Source organism: Oryx dammah, unplaced genomic scaffold (assembly GCF_014754425.2).
Source record: "Oryx dammah isolate SB20612 unplaced genomic scaffold, SCBI_Odam_1.1 HiC_scaffold_26, whole genome shotgun sequence".
NCBI lineage: Eukaryota > Metazoa > Chordata > Mammalia > Artiodactyla > Bovidae > Oryx > Oryx dammah.
Genome location: NW_024070210.1, coordinates 18,071,389 through 18,094,100, shown reverse-complemented (window position 1 = coordinate 18,094,100; position 22,712 = coordinate 18,071,389). Strand labels below are relative to the sequence as shown.

Here is a 22,712-nt window from a genome sequence, read left to right as displayed (position 1 = left end):
AGTTTATCAATTCACCAGGTGAGGTACATCTGGGTTTGTTTCTAGTTTGGGGTATTCACATATAGGTTTCCATGACTGTAAGCTTTTATTTCACTTGAATAAATACCTAGGAGTGGAACTACTGGATCATTATGTTAAGTGTATGTTTAACTATATAGTAAGAACCTCCAGTAGTCATGTATGGATATGAGAACTGCATCATTAAGAAAGCTGACTGACGAAGAATTGATGCTTTTGAATTGTGGTGTTGGAGAAGATGCTTAAGAATCCCTTGGACAGCAAGGAGATCAAACCAGTCAATCCTTAAGGAAATAGTCATTGGAAGGACAGACACTGAAGCTGAAGCTCCAATACTTTGGCCACTTGATGTGAAGAGCTGACTCAGTGGAAAAGACCCTGATGCTGGGAAAGATTAAAGGCAGGAGGAGAAGGGGATGACAGAGGATGAGATGGTTAGATGGCATCACTGACTCAAAGGACATGAGTCTGAGCAAACTTCAGGAGATAGTGAAGGACAGGGAAGCCTGGTGTGTGTGCTGCAGTCCATGAGGTGGCAAAGAGTCAGACATGACCTAGCGCCTGAACAACAACAAGAACCTGCCAAATTATTTTTCAAAAATCTATATCAATAATGGCTTACCAGGTGGCTTAGTGGTAAAGAATCTGCCTGCTAATGCAGGAGACGAGGGTTCAATCCCTGGGTCAGGAAGATCCCCTGGAGAAGGAAATGAAAACCCACTCCAGTATTCTTGCCTGGGAAATTCCACGGACAGAGGAGCCTGGAAGGCTATAGTCCATGGGATCGCAAAAGAGTTGGTCACAATTTAGCATCTAAACAAATACCAATAATGAAATGTTTTTTAAAGATTTTAAGGAAAAGTAAGTTTAGATCTTATGTCACAAACTTCATAGATTCTAAATAGATCCAGATATTTACCAGAGGAAAAGTGTTTTCCTGTGTCCTATTTATAGAAAGTAGAAGTAAACAAAGGAAGTTAATTTGATAAGTATTATTCATATTGAGAAATATCTGTACTTAACAAATAGACAAAAAAGATATTTTAAAAACTTTAAAACACGTCATGTTTGAAATCACATTCAGCTCTATAGGTCATTAACTCTGTGTGCGTGTGTGTGCGCGCACGTACTTCAATCTGGCTAGAATGCAGGTTTAAACTGTCTACTTAGAACGAAAGGTTCCAGGGATTTTCCTGATGGTCCAGTGACTAAGACCTGACGCTCTCAATGCAGGGGGCCTGGGTTCGACCCCTGGTTAGGGAACTAGATCATGCATACCACAACTAAAGATCTTGCATGCCACAACTAAAGATCCCACCTGCCACAATGGAGATCAAAGATCCTATGTACCACAACTACAACCTGGTGCAGCCAAATAAATAAGTAAATATTTTAAAAGAGAATAAAAGGTTCCAAGTGGTTAAGTCTGCACAGATTCTGGTCATTTGGAACGTAAATGAGAAAGAAAAAAAATGTGATCTTCCCAATTCACTTGTTCAACTGGCCATCAGAAATAATTCTTAGTTCTCAATAAGAGAACCTGTTCATAACTCCTCCACTTTCTCCCTATCAATCTCCTGGTTTCATGCTGTTTTCTGTGTGGCCACACTGTGCAGCATGCAGCGTCTTAGCGCCTCAACCATGAAACAAAGCCATGCCCTCTAGAGTGCAAGCTTGGAGGCTTAACCACCAGACCTCCAGGGAGTCCCTCTTTTTTGATCTAGCTTAGATTTCACAGTCCATCAAATATAATCACTCCTTGAACTCAATTCTGTGTTCGTCAGATCTCTCTCTCCTTAACACTCTCCTAGCAAAACTCCAGCTAACTTTCTCTATGACTGCAGCAGAGCAATGGAATATTGAAGAAAATCATATATCCAGGCCAAACGGTTACTGTCATAAATTTACACTTAACAACCTCAACCAAGCTGGTGTGCCTGACAAACAGAAAAGTCAAACAAACCAAAATATCGGAGTCTGGAGTGAAGAAAGGTTTATTGCAAGGACTGAACAAGGAGAATGGGGCGGCTCACGCCCAAGAGGCCTGAACTCCCTGATGGTTTTCAGGGAAGAATTTTTATAGGTAAAATTTACAAGGAAAGGCTATAAGGTGTGTAATCTTCTTCTGACTGGTTGGTGATGACATAACAGGGTGGTGTTCCACAAATCTCAGTCATCAGCCTCTGGCTCCAATCAGTCTGGGGTCCACGTGCTTATGCTTTGACTGAAGTCACCACACTCCACTGGGTGGAGGACCTTAGTTCCTGCAGAACTCAGACAAAAGATGGATCTAAATGCTATGCACATCTCCTGAGGAGGAACCAGGACCCTGCCCCGTTGCTGCACTGTGGCTTCTTTCTGCATTTCTTCATCCCCTAAATAGCAACTGTCTGAATCTGCCCTTTGGAACACAGGAAAGGTTGAGCAGGCTAAAAGCTTTTTTTCTACAAAGAAGAAACGGGGACACAGACAGGCCTCTGCACCTGACAGGGCCCCACAGGGTCCTGTCCAGTTTCAATTTTGCTCTGAAAGTTCGCTGGAGTTGCTGCTTTACACTTTTTCCTCAGTTCTTAAACATTTCTCCCTTTCTCTCCATTTCTTCCCAACTCTTTTGACACTTTTATTAAGAAAACGGAAGCTATCAGATGAAAGCTTCCTGTTCTTTCCACAATCAAATTTGTAACATTCCCCCAAACTGAACGCAGGCATCTCCTGGTTGAATGCAACCTGCAATGAGAAGGCAAGGAAGCCTTAGTAATGCAATTAATAGAGGGCAGTCTTCTGAGGCACCAAGCAGGGAAGAAAAGGGCAAGAGTGAATCTGGAGGGACATACAGGGAACAACAAACACACGATCACCAATCATTTCCATTCTGGTGATTCCAATGAGCACTAAATCTCTCCTCTCTTGGTTTCCATGACATGACAAATCCTGGTTTCCCCCTACGTAACAACCACTTTTTCTTCTTCACCAGATAGCTATATTTGGAGTTCCTTCAAGATGAGAACCAGACAGCTGATCTCACCCTTTCCTCACAGCTCTAAATTTCGTCTATACAATGACAATTTCCACTACCACCTCTCCTTAAACTCCTGTTTCCAATATCCCAAAGTTATCATTTAGGTGTCTCTTGAAATTTTACAGGTCCATAACAATGATTCTCATCCTCTTAAGAAAAAAAAAAAAAAAGTGTTTTCCCAGTCCTCTTCTTTCTCAAATACCAAGCCAGAAATCTGGAATAACCCTTGAGTCTTTTATTCCTTTTTCTTCTTCACATGTAACCAACTGGTAAATCTTAAAAATTCTAATGTTATCTTAAATCCATCCACTTCTGTCTATACCTCCACCACCATTCTAATTGCTCTTCCTGCTTTCCCTCTTGCTCCCTTCCTCTACAATCCAATTATCAGATGGTAGCCGTAAGAATCTTTTTAATGTTAAAGCATATTTATATTATCTTCTGTTTAAAATCCTTCAATGGCATGCCATTTCATTTAGAACAAAGTAAAACCTTTCTATAGCAACCTACAAGGCACTCTGCCATCTGGCTTCTTTATGTCTAACTTCATCATATAAACTATTCTTCCTCACATTCATTAAGTTCCAGCTTCACTTCAGTTTCTCAAAAATTCAAGTTCCTTCCTGCTTCAGTCTTCCCATATGTCCAAAGTGCTCTACCTCCAACTCTCCTCATGGTGGCTCCTCTGAATTCTTCATATCAACTTAAATGCCAACTCTAAGTGTGGCCTTTACCAACAAGATCAAAACTGGTTCCCCTATTATTCTCTCATAATAACATACTATTCATTATTTTCAAATGGCAATTTTTCTATGTATTTATCTATCTTCTTATTGTACACCTCCTTCCACTACTCCGTAAGCTCCATAAAAGCAGAGATTATTAAATTAATTCAATTCCAACACTACTAAGGACACACTACACAAAAGAAACTATGACAGGAAACTGTGGGGCTTACAAAGAGCAAGTCAAAGTAACCAGGAGCCTGTTCCCAATATGTACAGAATCTCACTGTGGGTAGGAGGAAGGGACGGTATACGTAACTATAACGCAAAGCAGACAGTATGCCATACAACACTGGTACAAAGTGCTGAATCAAAAGAGAAAGAGATATAATGTAGAGAAGGCGACGCATAAGAAAGCCCTCATGTGAGGAGATGGCTCTACTAGGCTTGGAAGGATAATAGAGAAAGGCACTCAAAACATATCAAACATCCTCAGTGAAAAGACAAAAAGGGACAAAGTAAAGAGAGTATATAAAGAGAGGAGATTAAGTGCATGAGGAACTAGAGTTCTACTGCAATGTTTGACGATGGCAGTTAGGAAACGGAAACAAAATTTTCAGTGTGTGATACAAAACTCAACTTTAGGGAAATCTATTACAGTAATATACAAAAAAAAAAAAATCAAAGAATTTTAAAGACTAACAGAGCAAAGAATCATCAAGATAATTTTAACGAATAATAAAGTGGGAGAATTATGGTGCCTCACCATCCCAGATATCTAAATTTATTACAAAACTACAGTAAATAAAGACAGAGTAGTACTGGCTCAGGGATAGGCAGATAGAGTATAAAAACAGGCCCATGTATATACAGAACATAAGACTCGAAGATCTTCACTGTAGGGAATTCCTTGGCAGTCCAGTGGTTAGAACTCGGCATTTTCACTGCCAAGGACAAGGTTCAATCCCAGGTTGGGGAACTAAGATACCATAAGTTGCCAGGCACAGCCAAAAAATAAAAAGATCCTCACTACAGATCAATGAAGAATGGATGCTACTCAGTAAGTGGTGTTGGTACTACTTATTTTCTATACGGAAAAACTGAATTATATTCTTTGTATTATTCACTATAATTTTATTATTTATTTATTTATTTATTTGGCTGTACCAGGTCTTAGTTGGGGCACATGGGATCTAGTCCCCTGATAAGGGATCAAACCCGCATCCCATGCATTGGGAGCAGAGAGTCCTAGTCATTGGAACAGCAGGGAAGTCCTTTGGTGTAATTTTTAGAATAATTTAAATATTTCAGCACCCCCCCAAAAAAAAACTTTACAGAGCATCTAGTCCAGTGTCTTCACTTTTTTGGGGGGCGGGGGTGGAATGCAGTATGTGGGATCCTAGTGGGATTCTAGTTCCCCAACCAGGGACTAAACCTTGCTTTGGAAGTGTGTCGTCTTAACCACTGGACCACCAGAGAATTCCTCAATGCCTTCACTTTATTAAAGAAGAAAACAAAGACCTAAAAAAAATTAAAACGCAGCCAAATCACAGAGTATAACACAGGAATTAAAACTTGTATCTAATGATTTATTCATTCAAGAATTTACATTCTCTCATTTAATACACACAAAACGCTTTCTAACCCAGCTTCAAGTTATCCATGATATCAACAGACACAAGTCAGAAGTGGAACAAGCCACAAAAGATGTAGTGAAGGAAAAAGCCAATACTTCTTTCATCTTCTTCCATCTCCAAACCTCCTTTCAAGGAAACTGGCTAAAAAAGCCCTCCACTCAAAGATTAACCTTGTCTAAACCCAAACAAATGACAAAAATGAGTTCAAAGAAAAGTTACATGGGTCAGTATGCAACGGGTTCAGAAAGAAAGAAAACAATTTTAAGAACTGCGATTCTGGTGTCAACATATCATAAATATCTATGAATATCAAGTATTTTAAATAGTACTGTTATTAGGCCCAATCAACCTCATATCTTACTTGGTTTGTTTCCAGAGGATGTTAAACATTTACATTTAGAGATTTTCACAAAGACCAGTTAAACAAACACTGCTGAGAACTGTCCAAAAATAGCTGCTCCAATTCCAAGACTCAATTTAAGGTACAGAGAGAAATGGCATCTTCTCTAGGAAAGCACTCAATCCCAGGTTACTAGGGTTGTCCACCATCTGTTTACGCAGATAATACTTTCCTTCCATAAATCACCCTCCTGGGACATATGACAGGAGTACTGACAGTGAAGAAAGAGAGACTGGTGAAGAGTCTATTTGCAAACTTAGAAATCCTTATAGTTTATAAGGATTTCTTATAGTTTAAATTCTGACCACCACTACCACACATTCCATAAAGAATGCAAAATTCATTGCATTTGATTTAATTTCTTTAGCACTGAGGGTAAGACTGAGTCCCCCACTTGCTCTATGATTTGTGACAAGCTGCTTAACTTCTGTACTTCAGATTCCTCAACTGGAAAGTAAGGATAATAACAGCACCTACTCTAGCAGGGATTAATATGAGGATTAAATTAGTGCATGTAAAGCATGTGGTGGGTCAGCGGTAAAGAATCCACCTGCCAATGCAGGAGACCAGGGTTCACTCCCTGGGTTGGGAAGATTCCCTTAAGTAGGAAATGGCAACCCACCCCAGTATTCTTGCTGGGAATTCCCATGGACAGAGGCATGGGACAGTCCATGGGACTGCAAAGAGTGAGACATGACTGAAGGAGCTATAGCGTAGAGAACGTCTTATTTTTATTTTCTTCAAGTTCTGTTTCATTTCAAACTACATTTTAAACAATCCCTAGTTGAAGATAATTTTTATTCTGAAAATAACCTCACTTTTTTGTTTCATAACTCACATGAGTTTTCTTGCCACAATATAAACTTTTTTGAGAAATTTTTTCATTGGTTGCTTTTAAAAGGCAAATAAATCCCAGAGTTTTACTAAGTGATACTCCTATGGAAACTCTTAAATGTAGCTGCACATATAAAAATTTGTTCTTATGCATTCTTGGTGCATGTTCATCCTAAGTAGAGTGCTCCTCCAGAAATTACCCACATATAGAAATAAGACTGGCTTTAAATGGCTACTGTAATGGAAATGGTGTCTTAGATACAACCTGGACTTGAGGTAAATTAAATAGTTAACAAACTGTAGTTTAGAGAATGTTTTAATGACATTTTATTTAAAAGGGTATATATACCACTGCTGTAATTTTCTATTGGTTACGGTTTTCTTAACAATAAAAGTGTACAAAACAAAATGAATCTCAAAAACACATTAAACAAAAGAAGCCAGATAAAAAGAGTACATATGGTATTATTCCATTTATATGAAGTTCAAAAACAGGCAAAAATCAGAAAGTAGTTGCAGGGTAAAACTAAATTGAAAGGGCATTAAACAACTTTCACTGATCATTTATATAAATTAAGTCACAGCTTTGAATATTATCCTGCTTTGAATATTATTCCTAGATTCCATGTAAAAACTGGAGCCCACTCAGAAAATGAAAAATATAAAGACAAAGAACAGTGATATAACTTCACTTAAAGGAGATACTTAACAGCTAATGATCACATTTAAAATAGTCTACTAGAGATCAAAAAAATAAATATAATAGTCTACTAGAGATCAAATAAACACAAATTTAAGAAACCGGTTACTATTTTCTCCTTATATTAACATTTTAAGTACTTTAAAATAATAACACTGCTGGCAAAGGTATTAACACATACCTCAGTCTCATACTGCTAAGGGGAATATAAATCGGCACAACCTTTCTGGAGGGCAACAATGCAATGTTCTGCTCTCCTGAAAGCTCTAAGAAATGTATAACTTGACCTAATAATTCCATTCAAATGTATTTATCTTAAAAATATTGAAATATGGACAAAGATTTAGGTTTAGCAATATTCACTGAAGTTTTGTTTATAATAATTGGAAATCAACAAGCAAGCTAAATGTGAACACTATGGAAACTGGTTGCATAAATAATAATGCATCCATTATTGAAATATTCTTCAGCTGTTTTAAACTGTTTCAAATTATTTTAATAAAATGTATGTTAATGAAAGCAGCTTACAAATGTATGTACACAGCAAAATAAGCAATGAGGAAAAATTAGAAACAATGTCATTAAAAAATCATAATTAGAGGCCAACATCATAGAAACTACTATTATATTTCATAACTGTCTGGATTTTATTGTAAGAACACCAGTGTTACCCCTCACTAACTACGTCTACTGGAGAGAGAGGAAAAAAAAAAAACCAACAGAAGGATAAGAACATTTGTTAAAGGAACACACTAATAAGTGTTATTTCAGTTATGAGCAGCCAACTCATTAAATGAAGTCAAAGTCCTTCAAGGTATGCTAACAAATCTCTAACAAGAAAAAGTTAGAGAATTCAATATAATGCAAATATGTATCAATCATGCTTAATTTGAGCTAGGGAAAATAATTCGATGATTTAGTGATTTTCCACAGGACTGGGCTCTGCTCTTTTATAAAGCAACAAAAGGGAAAAGGCAGAGCAAGAAGTCAAGCCAGCAACCAGATTTCCCAGGAAATTAGCTCTTACTTGGCAAAGTACTGGCTTCATATTCTAAAGAAACAGAACTCTACAAATAGAGATGAGACACGTAATATTTAAACACTCTGTAAAAGATGTATACTTTTCCCTTTGCTTGTAAGACCTCCAAAAGAGAATAATTAATGCCTCTTAAAACATAGGGAAAAACTTAAAAACCCAATTTAGAGTCAAATGTTCTACAAATAAAGAATAAACTTCTTTCAAAATGCTAAGTAATCTCACAAGTTGTAAAATAACTGTATTTTCATGATTTTTTAAATGAAAGAAAAATACCACGCTGTTTCTAACCTTCAACTAGGATTACGTGGAAATGGAAAGTTTGATTCTGATATTAATTCTGAATTTTAAGTTTACCAAGGCTAATAAAGATACTTATAATTTTTCTATAATGTTTTCAACAGTCATTATAGAACATTTCCTTCAATCTCCAACTTAAAAAAAAAAAAGCCTTAGTACTTGATCTTCCCTCCAAAAAAGGCTATGTGTTAATAATCCAAAAGAGTCCTCTTAAGATAAAAAAGGTAACAGGATAGGAGAGTTAAAGAAGGAAAAGGTGTAACAGAAGCTTTTCTTCCTTTATGTCACATGTTTGAAACCTAACCCCAATTTCCATTAAATGGTCCAGCACTGAAGCTTCTGTGTAGAACTCTGTGCACAAAACTGCCCAGTAAGCAGAAAAATGACAGCTGAATTTCATTTAATACTCAAGTATAAAGTAACAAAAGGATGAAATCGACAATCATATATTTAAGTCAGTGGGTTCATTTATAACCCATTCTTACAACTCTAAGCTGCTTCCCTCTGCCCCACTAGACCAAAAGGTCAACAAATTGCTATTCTAAAGAATTAGTAACAAGGCAGAAAATTTTATTAAACTTTTCTAACAAGCCAATAAACAAAAGGTAATGGTCTCAACAAAGGGTGCTGAGGCAACTGGATAACCATAAGTAAAATAATTAAGTTGGGCCCCTTCCCCATACCATACACAAAAATTAACTCAAAATGGAACTAAATGTAAGGGCTAAAATTTACATAAACTCTTAGAAGCAAATACAGGCATAAATATTCATGACCTTGAATTAGGTGATTGTTTCTTAGATATTATACCAAAAGCACAAAGACAGGGGCTATATCAAGATGAAAAAGGTTTGCGCTTCAATGGCCACCACTAAGAAAGTGAAAATACTAGCCATATTCGGAGAAAATATTTGCAAATCATGTATCTAACATGGGACTCGTATCCAGAACATGTATAAAAGTTTTCCATAAGTAAAAACACAATAACAAAAGACAATTCCGTTTTTTAACATGGGCAAGAGATCCAAATAGGTAATATTTCAAAGAAGATATACAAATGTCCAATAAATCCACAAAAAAAATTCTCAGTATCAACAGCCATCGGAGAATGCAAAACAAAACCACTGTGAATTATTACTTCACATCTACTAGAATGACTACAAAAAAGACAGAGATAATAACAAGTGCTGGTGAGGATGTGAAGAAGTCAGAATGCTCATTCCCACTGCCAGTGGGAATGTAAATTACAGAAGCTTTGGAAACTGACTTAACATATGACCCAGCAACTCCACTATTAGGTATACACCCAAAAGAAACAAAAACACACGTTCCTAAAACAAAAATCTGTACATGAATGTTCATAGTTTTATTTGAATAGCCAGAAACTGGAAACAAACCCATGTCTTATCAACAGAATAATTTTAAAAATTGTGACACATATTGGAACACTGCTGCTGCTACTGCTGCTGCTGCTGCTAAGTCGTCTCAGTCGTGTCTGACTCTGTGCAACGCCATAGACGGCAGCCCACCAGGCTCCCCCATCCCTGGGATTCTCCAGGCAAGAACACTGGAGTGGGGTGCCATTACTTTCTCCAGTGCACAAAAGTGAAAAGTGAAAGTGAAGTCGCTCAGTCATGTCTGACGCTTAGAGACCCCATGGACTGTAGCCCACCAGGCTCCTCTGTCCATGGGATTTTCCAGGCAAGAGTACTGGAGTGGGGCTACTCAGGAATAAAAAGGAACGCATTACTGATACACAAAATAACATAGATAAACCTCAAGTTAACTAGACAAAGTGAAAGACACCAGACCTCTCTCTCAAAGAGTATACACCATGCAATTTTCTTTGCATAAAATTCTAGAAAATGCAAACTATACTGACAGCAGATTGTTATTCTGAGTGTGGAAAGGGAGAGATGGTTTACCAAAGGGTAAACCTTACCCAAAGGGCATAAGGAAACTTTTAAACTGGTATATTCCTTATCTTGATTGTAGTATGTAAATAGATAAAAACTCATGAAACTGTATACTTTAAATATATGCAATTTCATTATATATCAGTTACACCTGAATTTTGTAAAAGGTATATGCCATTTTGGGGGAAGAGAAGTTTCTGAAATGATACATTTGGGTAAGAAAAGGGTAGAAAAAGTAGGCTGAGAGCTTTCAGTATGATGCAGCTTTTCAAAAGTCAAAATATTAACCGATCCCTACATGGTAATACCTGAATTTTCAGCCAGAAAATGGAGGAGTCAAAATAACCAAGGCTACCTATGAATTCAGTCTAGCCTTATAAAGTGAAAATTTTAAAAATTCATCTCAACATTTACTTGAATATACATATTCTTCAAATTGGGCTTCCCTGGTGGCTCAGATGATAAAGAATATGCCTGCAATGCGGGAGACCCAAGTTCAACACCTGGGTTGGGAAGATCCCTTGGACAAGGGAATGGCTGGCTACCCACTCCAGTATTCCTGCCTGGAGAATTCCACAGACAGAGGAGCCTGATGGGATATAGTCCGTGGTGTTACATGACTCTCAGACAGACTGAGAGACTAACACTTTCACTACACTACTTCCACTACTATTCTTCAAATTGAATGTAATTTTAGGACTCTGTAAACTAAAATGGATGGGAGTGGGAAACTGAATTCAGATGACCATTACATCTACTCCTGTGGGCAAGAATCCCATAGAATGGAGTAGCCCTTATAGTCAACAAAACTGTCTGAAACACACCACTTGGGTGCAATCTCAAAAATGACTGACTGACCTTGGTTCATTTCCAAGGCAAATCATTCAACACCACAGTATCCAAGTCTATGCCCCAATTCTATGAAGACCTACAAGACGTTCTAGAACTAACACCAAAAATGAAGTCCTTTTCATCATAAGGGATCATAATGCAAAAGTAGGAAGTAAAGAGATACCTGGAGTAACTGGCAAGTTTGGCCTCAGAGTATAAAATGCTGCACTGTGCTTAGTTACTGAAGTCATGTCCGATTCTTTGCAACTCCAGGGACTGTAGCCCACCAGGCTCCTCGGTCCATGGGGATTCTCCAAGCAGTAATACTGGAGTAGGTTGCCATGCCTTCCTCCAGGGGATCTTCCCACAACCCACGGACAGAACCGGGGTCTCCCGCATTGCAGGCGGATTCTTTACCAACTGAGCCACGAGGGAAGCCCAAGAATACTGAAGTGGGTAGCCTATCCCTTCTCCAGGGGATCTTCCCACAACCCAGGAATCAAACCAGGTTTTCCTGCATTGCAGGTGGATTCTTTACCAGCTGAGCTACCAGGGAAGCCCAAAATGAAGCAGGGCAAAGGAAGAGTTTTGCCAAGAGAACCCACTGGTCATAGCAAACACCTTCTTTCAACAACACAAGAGCTGACTCTACACATGGACATCAGCAGATGGTCAATACTATAATCAGACTGATTTATTTTCTGCAGCCAAAGATAGAAAAGCTTTATACAATCAGCAAAAACAAGACCTGGAGGTGACTGTGGATCATGAGCTCCTTATTGCAAAATTCAGACTTAAATTGAAGAAAGTAGGGAAAACCACTAGACCATTCAGGTATGACCTAAATGAAATCCCTTATGATTATATAGTGGAAGTGATAAACAGATTCAAGGGATTAGATCTGGTAGACAAAGTGCCTGAATAACTATGGACGGAGGCTTGTACCACTGTACAGGAGGCAGTGACAAAAAAAAGTAATGAAAGAAGGCTAAGTGGTTGTCTGAGGAGGCATTACAAATAGCTTAGAAGAGAAGTGAAAGGCAAAGAAGAAAGGGAAAGATGGGAAAGATATACCCAACTGATACAGAGTTACAGAGAATAGCAAGGAGAGATAAGAAAGCCTTCTTTACGTGAACAATGCAAAGAAATAGAGGAAAACAGCAGAATGGGAAAGACTAGAGAGCTCTTCAAGAAAACTGGAGATACCAAGGGAACATTTCACACAAGGATTGGCACAGAAAGGACAGAATGTCAAGAACCTAACAGAAGCAGAAGAGATTAAGAAGGGGTGGCGAGAATACACATAAGAATATATAAAATAACATAAAAAATACGGTGTGTTCACTCACCTAAAGCCAACAACCTGGAGTGTGAAATGAAGTGGGCCTTAGAAGCATTATTACAAACAAAGCTAGTGGAGATGACAAAATTCCAGCTAAGCTATTTTAAAATCTTAAATGATGACGCTGGTAAAGGGCTGCACTCAATATGTATGTCAAACAAATTTGGAAAACTTAGCAGTGACCACAAGACTGGAAAAGGTCAGTTTTCATTCCAATGCCAAAGAATATTCAAACTATTGTACAACTGCACTCACTTTCACATGCTAGCAAGGTAACGCTCAAAATCATTCAAGCTAGGCTTTGAAAGTACGTGAACCGAGAATGTCCAGATATACAAGCTGGATTTAAAAAAGGCAGAGGAACCAGAGATCAAACTGCCAACATCCGCTGGATCACAAATTAAGCAAGGGGTTTCCAGAAAAACAGCTACTTCTGCTTCACTGACTACGCTACAGCCTTTGACTATGTGTATCACAACAAACTGGAAAATTCTTAAAGAGATGGAAACACTAGACCACCTCACCTGTCTCCTGAAAAACCTATATTAAGGTCAAGAAGCAATGGTCAGAAGTGGACATGGAACAACAGACTGTTTCAAAACTGAAAAAGGAGTTTGCCAAGGCTGTATATTGTTACCATGCTAATTTAACTTAAATGAAGAGTGTATCACACAAAATGCCAGGCTGGATCAATCACAAGCTGGAATTAAGATTGCAGGAGAAATATCAACAACCTCAGATATGCAGATGATACCACTCTAAAACAGCGAAGAAGAACTAAAGAGCCTCTTAAATGAGAGTGATAAAGGAAGAGGGAAAAAGCTGGCTTAAAACTCAGCATTTAAAATACAAACATTATGGCATCCAGTTCCATCACTTCATAGCAAATAGAAGGGGAAAAAGTGGAAAGAGTGACAGATTTTATTTTCTTGGGCTCCCAAATCACTGCTAATGGTGACTGCAGCCATGAAATTGAAAGACACTTGCTCCTTGGAAGAAAAGCTATAACAAACCTAGTCAGTGTATTAAAAAGAGAGACATCACTTTGCCCACAAAGGTTCATATAGTCAAAGCTATGCTTTTTCCAGTAGTCATGTACAGATATAGGAGCTGAACCATAAAGAAGGCTGAGTGATGAAGAATTGATGTTTTCAAATTGTGGCGCTGGAGAAGAGTCTTGAGAGTCCCTTGGACTGCAAGGAGATCAAACCAGTCAACTGTAAAGGAAATCAACCTTGAATTTTCATTGGAAGGACTGATGCTGACGTTCTAATCCTTTGGCCACCTGATGCAAAGGGCCAACTCATCGAAAAAGACCCTGATGCTGGAAAAGATTGAGGGCAAGAGAAGGGGGCGACAGAGGATGAGATGGTTGGATGGCATCATTGACACAATGGACATGAATTTAAGCAAACTCGAGGAGATAGTGAAGGACAGGGAAGCCTGGTGTGCTGCAGTCCATAGGGTCACAAAGAGTCCAACTTAGCTACTGAAGAAGAACAATTCTTCGAATATAAATGTATATGCATGCATACGTATAGATGTACAAAGTAATAAATGTTAAACATACATGTAAGTGTAAGGCTTCCCAGGTGGCACTAGTGGTAAAGAACCTGCCTGCCAATGCAGGATACATGAGAGACTTGGGTTTGATCCCTGGATCACGAAGATCCCATGGAGGAGGTGGTAACCCACTCCAGTATTCCTGCCTGGGATAATCCCAAGGACAGAGGAGTATGGTGGGCTACAGTCCATAAGGCTGCAAAGAGTCAGACACGACTGAAGTGACTTAGTACACAGTACACGTAAGTATAATGCATATAGGTATTCAGAACTTATTACTTTTGTCTACAGATAATATTTAATGAGCAAATGGATTTGAGAGCGCTTTACTAACTACAGAAAACATCTACCCCTCAATCCAAAGAGATGCAGGCAACAGATTAAGAACTGCTAATGAAGCTATTCAATGCCAAGGAGATACAGTATTTAAATATTATCTTAAATAAAACTTAAGTCTAATGAAAAATGTGTCTAACTGGTTCCTTAGCTACACTTCATAATCGAAAGGAATTTAGGGATTAGTTATAACAATGCTAATCTGGGTGTAGATAATTAAGAATTTACTATGACTGAATGGCAAAAAATACAGCTGGTTTAAAATAAAGATTCAAATTTTTCCACACGTTGACTGAACTAAAAATAAGACAAGAGAGTCAAGAATTATTCAAGATTTCTTTTAATGTCTAAATGAAGTTTAAGTTTCATAGTTCAATTTAATATATGATTCTTTCATAGTCCATGCAAAAAAAAAAAACAAACAGAAAAATCTTTTGCCTCTTTTCTGCTTTGTTCACTTTACCTCCTACCTGCAATCCTGTATCCTTACAACAGTAGCCAAGGTTTGCTAAGTATTTACTATGAGCTGCTGCCGCTGCTAAGTCGCTTCAGTTCAGTCGTGTCCAATTCTGTGCGACCCCATAGACGGCAACCCACCAGGCTCCGCCGTCCCTGGGATTCTCCAGGCATGAACACTGAAGTGGGTTGCCATTTCCTTCTTCAGTGCATGAAAGTGAAAAGTGAAAGTGAAGTCACTCAGTCGTGTCCAACTCTTGGTGACCCCATGGACTGCAGCCTCCCAGGCTCCTCTGCCCATGAGATTTTCCAGGCAAGAGTACTGGAGTGGGGTGCCACTGCCCTCTCCATTACTATGAGTTAAGTACTGTTAAATGCTTTACACAAATTATCTCATAACTCTCAAAGCGATTTATTTTACAGGTGAGAAAACTAAATTAACTTGCCTAAGGAAGTAGAGTTGGATTTGAACTTGGCCAATCAAAGTTAATTTAGTTGACGTTATACATTCAACTGGCAGTCTCCCCATCATTCACTCAGTACATTTGTATCCCAGAGAACACCAAAAATGATAAAGTCGTGACTTCAAAAACTTTACAGCTTTATGAAGATTAAATCTAATATCACAAAATAAATTTTTTTTAAATCCTCACCAATATGATAACACACCAAGCTGTATGGTTTCTAAAATTAAGCTGGAATATCAAGGAATGGAGCATTAAGAAATCAACAGCTTTTGATAAAATATGTTAACATTTTTAGAAATGATGACCAGTCATAAAAGAAAATTTTTTTTTGGCCATGCTGTGCAGCATGAGCAGCATGTTAGTTCCCCCAACAGGCATCAAACCCACAGCCCCAGCATCGGAAGTCTAGAGTCTTAACCACTGAACTGCCAGGGAAGCCCCACCAGTCACATAAATAGATATTTACAGTTCATTTTCTTGCCAATATACCCAATACAGTATTTAGTACTATAATCACTGCAAGAGTAAGAAAGACTCTGCTATCACAGGAAAACATCCCTTCATACTACGAATAATAAATAATTTTCAAAAATAAGAATGGATCTGGGAATTCCCTGACTATCCAGGAGCTAAGACTCAGTGCTTTCACTGCCATGGCCTAGATTCAATCCCTGGCCAGGGAATTAAGATCCCACCAGCCACGAGAGGCAGCCCTCCTCCCAAAAAAATGAAAAAAGAAAAAAAGAATGAATCTACTCTTTAAAATAGTTAACTATTCAAAAATTATATTCACTGATGAAATTAAAATAAAGCCCATAACATCATGAATGTTATGGAAATTATACAGCTGCTTTCATCAGAGACAATTTAAGAGATAATATAGCTTTTAACAGCTTTCTACATGTGAAAAAAGATTTTTCTTTCACCTTTGACCAAATCCTTAACTAAGGAAGGTACAGGGCTTAAGAAATAAAATCTACTTCAACTTGAATCATGAAGAGTAATGTATTAACTATAAGGGAAGATAAACTGATCCTTTCTAACTAGCATTTAGAACAACTTTTAAGTTATTAAATCTATAACATTTTTTTTTTCCAGTAGCAGGGTTAATGGTACCCACTATTAGGAAAAATCCCTGATCCTGGGAAAGACTGAGGGCAGAAGAAGAAGAGGGCATCAGAGGATGAGATGGCTGGACTGCATCACCGATGCAATGAACATGAACTTGGACAAACTCTGGGAGATGGTGAGGGACAGGGAGGCCTGGCATCCTGCAGTCCACGGGGCCACAAAGAGTCAGACAGACTGGGCAACTGAACAACAATGTTAGCAAAACTCAGACAGAACAGGATCAGATGATATGCTTGGAGATACAACCTGTGACCACATAAAAAAAATATTAGCCTCATTACCCCATGTAAATATTAGCCTTTTACTCCATGTAAACCAACCACAAAAACAAAGACTGTAAATACTTAAAATACATGTAAAATTGTAAAGTCAATTCCTGTTTTTCTAACTACGACATTGCTTATAATCCCAGTATCTGCGATATTAAGAAAGGGCTGCTGCTGCTACTGCCAAGTCGCTTCAGTCATGTCTGACTCTGTGCGACCCCACAGACAGCCGCCCACCAGGCTCCCCCATCCCTGGGATTCTCTAGGCAAGAATACTGGAGTGGGTTGCCATTTCCTTCTCCAATGCATGAAAGTGAAAAGTCAAAGTGAAGTCGCTCAGTCGTGTCCGACTCTTAGTGACCCCATGGACTGCAGCCTACCAGGTTCCTCCATCCATGGGATTTTTTCCAGGCAAGAGTACTGGAGTGGGGTGCCAAGAAAGGGCTAAGACTGCTATAATTACTAATTATTAACATCATCGTGTATTGAGTGCCCACTATATGCAAGGTACTACATAAAATGCTTTTTGTTTAATTCTCATTATCAGGATAGTTAAGGAGGATATTACAAGCTCCATTTAATAGATGACAAAACTAAGGCTATGAAAGATTTCGTAAACTGCTTACAGCCTAGTCAATTAGTAAATGACAGAGCCAGGGTTCAAAAGCATGGTCAAACAATCACAGAACTTGGGTTTTTTCTATCCTATCATTCTTCCTCAGAACACAAATGATACTTTTTTCAATTTCTCTATATTGTAGTTACAAATGTACTTCTGTGATCATCAGGCTATTCTATGAGTCTGTGAGATTCTAGGTTGAAAAAAATTTATTAAATAATACTGGGAGCTAAAATTCCTGATTAAAAAAGTCAGAAGCATCACTTTTACTTTTCTAAAGTCAAAGGCAGTCATTCTTAAAAGATATAAATTTTGCTTTTTTTCTGTGTTCCTGACTTCCCTGACTTTGTCTTTATTCAGGAGCCAAGCAAGTGTTCTACAGCTTTAAATCCCTTTTCTTCCCTAACTAAACTGGAAAAATCTGATGATAATCATTTTTCTAATTAACTATATAACTTTAATATAAACAGGTTACCATAATTAATATTTTGCTACCTAATCAGAGAACTCAAGACTTTGCTCGTGAATGTAAGGTAGCAACAAGCAAGTAGGGAGAAAGAGTCTGGGTAGGCAGAGAAAGGGAAGCCACTGAAGTTACTTATTAACCAACTCCTCGGTTCATCCATTTAAGGTGACTGGAGTCTTCCTCCTACCTAGTCCCAGACTCCATTAGAAAGGACAATGGGAAGGCATGGCCTAGTAACAAGTGTTGGGCACCTATTCCCAAGAGCTAGAGAGCAGAGTCACGTATCCTGCCTTCTAAATCCACATGGTTCTGCCCAGGTTCCCATCCTAGGACTAGCATTTCTCATGGTGTTCATTTGTATTCTGACATGCTTTCCTGAGTGGAACACAACAAAGGAAGAGTTCTAACAAGCAGGACGAAAAATATGTCCATGCGAGAATGTTGCAAATAGGATCAACCTCCTTTACATATGTCACGCTAGGAAAACTGCCAAGAATGGCTCACTCCTCTAGACATACTTCCTGCAGATCCGCCAGACTCCTCCTCAAACACGTCAGTATTCTCCTCAGTCTCCCTCAGTCTCAAACCTCCTTTTGCCCTAAGATTTCCAAGTGCATATTTTATATTCTCAAAAATATATGGCAATAAGATAAAGACAACCTATTCATCAGTACTTGTATTTCATAGTTGAACAAACAGCCTAAAATGCCTTATACACAATTTGCCTTTAATCAGATTTCTAATATGTTAAATTAATGAAGATAAATTTTCTTTGCAAATAAATTAGTCTTTATTTTCAACAAATTATATTTCTTTGTAAATAAGAGATTTACCATTATATCAAGATAAAGAAATATGATAGCAAAAAAAAAGGGTTTTTTAATTTAAGGAGTACAACTATATCCTTTCTCCCCAGCCCCACCAAGGAAACATATCAGAATTCAGAAACTGGCAGAATTTAAGATCCATTCCGTACAAATCAAAATTTATTAAACACAACATATGTATTTTGACAAGTCCAAAATAAAATGTAGCTTTCCAAGTACTCTATTAAAAGACCTCTTTTTAAAGTAGTAAGTTTACCTAGGGAACTTTTCTGATAAAAGGAATTCTCCCAGCAAACCAAAAACCAGACACTGGGATTTTTACACTTTCACAGAACTCCAGATTTTCAGGTAGCACATTTCCATTAGGATTTACTGTATGAGTATTTGGAGAGCAAAAAGCAGAGAAAAGAGATCAGAAGCTACATATAAAAGACAAAACTTTACTGAAATAGAAAATGGACTTAATTAACTAGTTTTAATTGAACTTCCACTTGTAAAAATAATTTACATGAATATTCTTTGAAATGGGAAAAAGAGCCTCACTAAATTGTACAGTCAAAAGCAGTTTTGTTGGAATTTAAAAACCACCATTTTTTTCAACAACAGATTAACAAATCTCATTGTAAAAAGGGTTGAGCAATGAGAGCTATTTGTAGATAAGTATGACTAAATGTAAATAGTAAGTCAACTGAATAAAGTCCATTTATCAAAAAGCAAGTAATCAAACTAATGTCCACAATTATGAAGAATGAATTTTATATTTTTCCCACACTCTATTAAAGATTTTACATTCTTCCATCAGTTAGTAAAGAACCAAATGATCTATACAAAAGTGCCTATCAACTGTACAACTTAAAGAACAACCATTCTGGTGGTAGGGATACTTCATTTAACTCAATGCAAGGAATTTAAAAGCTTTCATCCTTGCAACCTTTGTCACAAAAATTAGTAAATTTGTTTCATGAAAAGACTGCCTATGTGTTTCAACTCAAATATGCAATGATTTTGTGGCCTTCCAAAGACTGAAATTTTTTTCAAAGATTGAAATTTTAATAAAATATAAGAAAAATGAAATACAAATAAAAATTATTTTTCAGAGAGAGAAAAATCTAAAATTCCTGATGCAAAGCTACTCCAAAAATTTATTCACAATTTCTTAAAACATTAATGAAAGGGTTACATAAATCTCCTGGAATAAAGATCTTAAAGAGAGCTGTAAGAATCTCTTTGTTTTCAATACTGCTTTCTCTGTTCTTACATCCATTAAACAGATATAAATTAACTCTTTCTAAATATAAACCATCTAGTCTTATAGAAAAAAACAAATCAAGAACAGCAAAAAATACACATATATATTCTCAATATAGCTTTAAATAAGTATGTAGATTACATTTAGGTCCCTCAAACAAGTTAAACTTAAAACATATGCCACATCAAGATCATTCTCAAGGGAGAAAACCATCAGAACAAAAGCTCCTGCTTAATAAACTACTTTGTAGTTCAAACTCTATCCCAGGTGCATTTAATTGTCCGGTATTATCACCATTTTTCTTCAAAAACCTAGAAATCTAAAATACACAAGTATATTTGGTTCTCTTAAAAATGCTTTTATAGTATATATTTTGTATGAAAGTCCATGAAAATTTTGTAAATTCTTTTACTCTCTAAAAACGAAACATCCTTTTGCTTTTCTCTTTTGAAATATGTCTTATTTGGTTTTTACTTACTTTCTACACATGAACTTTTCTCAAACCAGTCTCTTTCAGTATTAGTTGTTTACTGTCAATATCTCTGTGTATACTTAGGTTTTTTACAGACTGTGCTTTACAGTATACTGGTAAGAAAAGCTAAAGACGAGGGCATGGGTGAAACAAAAGTGGACCACATCTGAGAAACACCATTCAATTTCAACTCTCTGCCTCAAATACCCTTCAGTACTCATGCCAAATAGTCTCAATTTCTAAAAAGAAGCACAACACAGTATGATAAGGCAAACACAGGAGAAACCAAATCATCAACTGAAGAAATTTAACAGAATGTATCACCACCTGAGAAAGAAATACCACAAAAAGAAAAATAATAAACCCAGTTCCTGGATGTCCCTACTGAAACATCACTTTTACTGCACTCCATAGCTCAAAACAGTTTTACAAACTCTTTTTAATGTAAGAAATACATTTTACATTGTAACCTAGTACACTCATGTACGTCATCCTGGTGGCTCAGATGGTAAAGAATCCACCTGCAATGCAGGAGACCGGGGTTTGACCGGGGTTGGGAAGATACCCTGGAGAAGGAAATGGCAACCCACTCCAGTATTCGTGCCTGGAGAATTTCATGGACGGGGAGCCTGGCGGGCTACTGTCCATGGGGTCACAAAGAGTCGGACACGACTGAGTGACTAACACACACAGATGAGCAAAACTTCCCAAAACAATATTTTTCCTTGCATGTGCAATAGTAGTCAATTCTGTTCTATTTCATTTATTTGTAATGCTAGTGGTAACCCACTAAATTGATTTTATAGTTACTAATAAAGTATCATCACGTTAGAAAAACACAGGCTTAAAATAGGGTAAGCAAAAGGAGAAGGGGGGAGCAAAGGATGAGATGGTTAGATAGCAAGCATCATCAACTCAATGGACATGAATTTGAGCAAACTCTAGGAGATAGTGGAGGACAGAGGAGTATGGCTTGCTGCATGCAGTCCATGGGGTCAAAAAGAGTTGGACTCAGCTTAGCAACTAAACAACAATAAAAAAACAGGGTATCCCTTATAGAGCATTAGGGTTGTTTTGGTTTCTTTTGCAATTTGCTTCTACCTGTCTAGCAGGTAGACAGGTATTTTAAGGCTGCTACATTATTTTGTTGTTTTATTCACTGAGTCGTGTCTGATTCTTTTCCCACCTCAAGGGCTGTAGCCAGCCAGGCTCCTCTGTCCATGGGATTTCCCAGGCAAGAATACCGGAACGGGTTGCCATTTCCTTCTCCAGATCTTCCCGACCCAGGGATCCAACGTGCGTCTCGTCAATTGGCAGGTGGATTCTTTATCACTCAGCCACCAAGGAATCCCCTGCTACATTACTACTACTTTCAATAAAGCAAGTGGTTCTTAAAATGTTCCCCTGACCAACATAAGCATCACCTGAGGGAAATTCAAACTCCAGGCCCCACCCCAGACCTGCAGTATCAGAAATTCTGGACAGAACCAGCAGTCTGTATTTTAGCCAGCCCTCCAGGTGATTCCGGTTCAAGTTAAAGTTCCAGAACGACGCATTAAAGAAAATTCTAAGCCTTTCTTCATCCTCTACACATTTTTAAAATATCCAGTATATAGGACTTATTCTGTGCCAGTTACTATTCTCAAAGTTCCACAGATATTAATTCACGTGAAAAAAAAAAAAAAAAACCCTAAGAAGTAGGAAGTATCCGTATCCCTATTATACAGACGAAACTTCTTCACAGAGAGGTTAAGCTATGGAAGCTAGGTGGTGGAACCAGAATTCAATTTCTAATTTGGAGAAAGTAAGCCTACCCCTCTTCATGCCTCTCCTCTCCTTAGCTACTCCTCCCTTTTTCCCATTCAAATTACCCATCTTGTCCATGTCCTTATTTTCTAACATGATTGCTCTCGTCCTAAACATTTCTTTCCTAAAGCACTGGAATGCAAGTCACAACCTTGCTTTGAGAACCCTTTCTCTGGCCCTAGATGGCATGTCAGTATTATTATGCAGCTGAAGTTTCTTCTATTTCTGAAGTTATTAGAACCTATTAAAGGCCCCCATGTTATTCCTCGTTACCTACTGTCCTGGTCAGTTCCCAC

The 22,712-nt window shown here is 37.8% G+C and overlaps 1 protein-coding gene across 8 annotated transcripts in view; it reads right to left on the bottom strand.

Annotated features, from left to right (window-relative positions):
• NUMB (NUMB endocytic adaptor protein) overlaps nucleotides 1-22,712 on the bottom strand; it is a 165,165-nt gene that overhangs the window by 141,310 nt on the left and 1,143 nt on the right. The window lies entirely within an intron of this gene.